This window comes from Oryx dammah, unplaced genomic scaffold, assembly GCF_014754425.2.
Source record: "Oryx dammah isolate SB20612 unplaced genomic scaffold, SCBI_Odam_1.1 HiC_scaffold_2, whole genome shotgun sequence".
NCBI lineage: Eukaryota > Metazoa > Chordata > Mammalia > Artiodactyla > Bovidae > Oryx > Oryx dammah.
The window spans coordinates 8,982,167-8,986,018 of NW_024070186.1; the positions used below are offsets into that span (position 1 = coordinate 8,982,167).

At 49.5% G+C, this 3,852-nt stretch overlaps 1 pseudogene; it reads right to left on the reverse strand.

Moving 5' to 3' along the window:
- The window catches only part of LOC120868370, a 6,342-nt pseudogene extending 3,397 nt beyond the window's left edge, over positions 1 to 2,945 (reverse strand).
- Positions 2,946 to 3,852: the final 907 nt, after the last annotated feature.

Genomic DNA, 3,852 nt, shown 5'->3' on the forward strand with positions numbered 1-3,852 from the left:
AAATCATTTGCATCAGTAAGGTTGCTAGAGAAAGATAAGGATGAGAGCCCTTTTTGGTTCAGTACAGACCACAAAAAGTACCCTTCAAAAGAGCCTGAATTAACTTGGATCAAGATCGATTGGTGGAGCAATTTATGGTGTGCATGTGTGTGTTAAGTCGCTTCAGTAATGTCCAACTCTGTGTGACTCTATGGACTATAGCCTGCCAGGCTCCTTTGTCCATGGGATTCTCCAGGCAAGAATACTGCAGTGAGCTGCCATGCCCTTCTCCAAGGGATCCTCCTGTCCCAGGGATCAAATCCATGTCTTTAATGTGTCCGGCTGGTTCTTTACACAAGTGCCACCTGGGAAGCCCAATTTATGCTGTGCCTTGTTACTTTTTCACATGTCTTCCATCTCACAGTAGCAAGAAAAGCTATTAACTTCTAGGTTGGTTATAATCGATACTCAAAGGACAGTCTCTTTTTTATTCGGTATTAGCTAGTCTACCTCAATCGTGAAAATACCAATCTAGGAAGCTTGACCAGGAGCTCCAAAGGTCTCTCCAGATAATAAACTCCTGAAAGTGCCGGCTTCCTCTTCCCAATGTGTTCCATGCCAGCCCTGCCCACTGACCAGGTCCTCAGGGATTGGAGCCAGTCACCTGGATCCCTCTCCCTGCACCCCACCCCCGCCCCCAAGCTCAGTGACACTGTAGACTCCTCAAGCAGAATCACACCCTGGATTAAGTCGTGATAAGATGATCTACTATAGCTTTTCCCAACAAAACAGAAGACTTCTCCCCTGTCAAAAGGAGGTAAACCTTGCACTCAGCTGAGAATATACTCTGTACTTAGATGTCCATGTACTCTAAGCTTTAGTGAGGCAAGATAAAGTGTTAAACAGAGGCCGCCTTAGCAAATTCAGAGTATTCATTCCTCCTTCTGGAACACAGCAAGGAACAGCCCAGTTAAGAAGAGTAGTCACACAGGAGTCCTCAGCACGAGGTCCAAGAGGCAGACAGGGACACCGTGCAGCTGACACAGGGAACTCCACAGCTGCCCTCCAGTGTTGGGATGGCTGGAGAGTCACATGACAGGCTAAGGAGTGGATTTCTGAGCTCCTAGTGGGCCAAGTCTTAGAAGTGGTAGAACTTTCCAGGAGGACCAGACAGGGAAATAAGGCAGAAGCTGAGTGTAACTTGTAAACATGTCTACTGATCCCTAGGCCAACTCTTAATCTTTCTAAAAGGATCTGTTTAATGGGTGTGGTTCCCCTCCTGGCCCCTTGAAAGTGAAAGTGAAAGTGAGGTCCATCCTGTCAGACTCTTTGCAACCCCGTGGACTGCAGCCCACCAGGCTCCTCCGTCCATGGGACATGGGATTGTCCGGGCAAAATACTGGAGTGGGTTGCCGTTTCCTTCTCCAGGGGATCTTCCCAACCCAGGAATTGAACCCAGGTCTCCCACATTGCAGGTAGATGCAGGCAGAGGCTTTAACCGCTGAGCCACCAGGAAGCCCAGGAACCCCCCACCTGGCTCCTTACTTCAATGTAAACATTACAGGATTTTAACCCAAAGGAATATGAGTTTGTTTTGTTCAGAACACTGAGCATGCTGAAAGGCCGTTATCGGATTCCAGGGATCTCTACCAGCCATGCTAAGGGCTTGGACTTCACTTCAGGATTTTTGGGAGGGGCAGTGAGCTTGCTCAGAAAGCAAGAGACTCAGGAAGGACAGGGGTTCCCTTTGAAGGGTTTACAGTTGTCTAGAAATGACAGCTGAAGGCCTGTTTGTAGAGCTGGGTTGGGGGAGAAGGCTGGAAAGAAACTCAGACAACTCTTAGCACCTGCTAAATGACAATAAGTGGGCAGGCAAGGTGACCTGCTGGTACCTGGTGGGTGGAGGAGGGTATCAGTGGCCAAGATAACTCAGGGAAAGGATGAGTCTTTAGAAATATGTGTTTTAGATGGGGGAATTCAGGGGAGGAAGGGGGAAATCTGGAGAGGACAGGGAGGTAAGAAGACAGAATGGTGCCTGGAACTCTGGGAATTTTCTAGGCAGTGACAGATTGTGGTGGGGGGTGGGGGGTGGTGTGCTAATGAAGCGGTGGTGGTGCAGGACAGGGGAGAGGGAAGGTCTGGGAAGGACTCCTGAGGGAACTCCCCCTGTGATGGGCACAGAGCGAGTCAAGGGCCTCTTGAGATGGAAACCTCTGAGCTAAGATGGGAAAGAGAAGAAAGAGCCAGATGTGCAAAAAGCAGGTGGACAGACAGCACCAAGGACCTGGGCAGTGTGTGGAGGGACCTCAGGGGGCAGGACACCCGTCTGGGTGGAGACACGGTGGAGGCCAGTGAGGCCGAGCAGGAGCGGCAGGGGGGCCTGTAGATGAGACCAGAGCCAGGTGGGCCCAGATCTTGCCAGAAGCACTGCGGTTTGGGCTCCAATCAGACTCACCTTGGGGCTTTATTAGAGGCAGGAGCTCTGTGCACACAACTCTGGAGCCAAAGAAATTTATTTTCATAGTCACCTCTGCTTATGAAATGGTGTAGTATCAGCAGCTTTCAGGAGAAAAGGAAAGTGGTGTGAATAAATAGTACTCATGTGGTGGTATTCCATAAGAAGATACAAACAATAGTAAAATTGGTATATTATGCCAGTGTGAATTTCCCAGTTTGATAATGCCTTATAGTTTTATAATAAGATGGCACCACTGGGGGAGGCTGCACCATGGGTGAAGATTTGGGGCCTCTGGATCATTTTTCCATCTTGTGGTTTATGTAAGATTGTATTAAAAAAATAACCCAGCTGCCCAAAGTTCAATCAGAAAGCGGCTGCAGAACTACCAGGAAAAGGGGCCCAGGATTCTGAGCCAAAGAAACACAAAGTTCCCTCTGGCTAGGGTGCATATTCCAAGATCCTTACCTTTGAAGGCGATGCCCTTGTGGGCCCCGGTGACCAGCGTCATGTGGGTGTTGGATGACATAGCTGAGGGCAGGGGCGCTCCAGGCGCTTGGGTGGCCTGCGGAACTGACCGAAGGTCACCGGCAGCGCGCGCTGTGGAGGCCGGTCCATAGGCAGAGAAGCCAGCAAGAACTGGCTTCTAGGCTCCGGCACTGTGATTTGTAGAGAAAGAGGCTTCGGTCCCCAGCTTTCCCTTCTTAGGAGGGGCAGTCTGTTTCTGAAGGTTTAGAAACACCGCATCCGGAGCGTACCCCTCCCCATGTTGCACCCACTGTTGTTGATGCCACCTCTGAGCCATATATGAGCCAAGCGGTGGTCTGCGGGGATGGAGAAGGGGTTTCCCCAGAGCAAAACCAGACGGTGGTAAGTCGAAATGGTCTGAAGATTTACTGCAGTTTGAATGAAGAAACTAGTGCAGGAGAAACCCCAAAGGAGAAAAACAAGTGTTGACAATTTTCTTGGGCATGCGCCTGTCATCCTCTGCAAAATGAGGATACTTGCTTTTTTCTTGAATACAGTGAAATGATTTCGACACGGTACCTGCTTCTCAGGACCTAGATTCACTTCCTTAACCCTAACCCTAACCCTTGCTTCAGAGAAACTCAAGAGAGGGATTGAGAGAGAAAAGGTCCCAAGAGCAGGTTTCCAAGTGTGGGCCGGGTTACGCAGCTCTGTGGGATCCCAGTGCGCCCCCACGTGGGCGAGGGTGTTTATGAAACTCTCCTTGTGTGCCAAGCCTCTTGCCTCAATGTTTTTAATTTATCTTGCATAACTCCTGTGGGTGCTAAGTGTGTAATTTTAGGTTTGTCCAAGGAGGATACTATGTTCTTTTTTTGCTCTCAGTGAAATCTGTGCTCACAAAGGTCAACTGAAAATGAATCAATCTCCAAAGTGTGTATGGGGTGGACAAA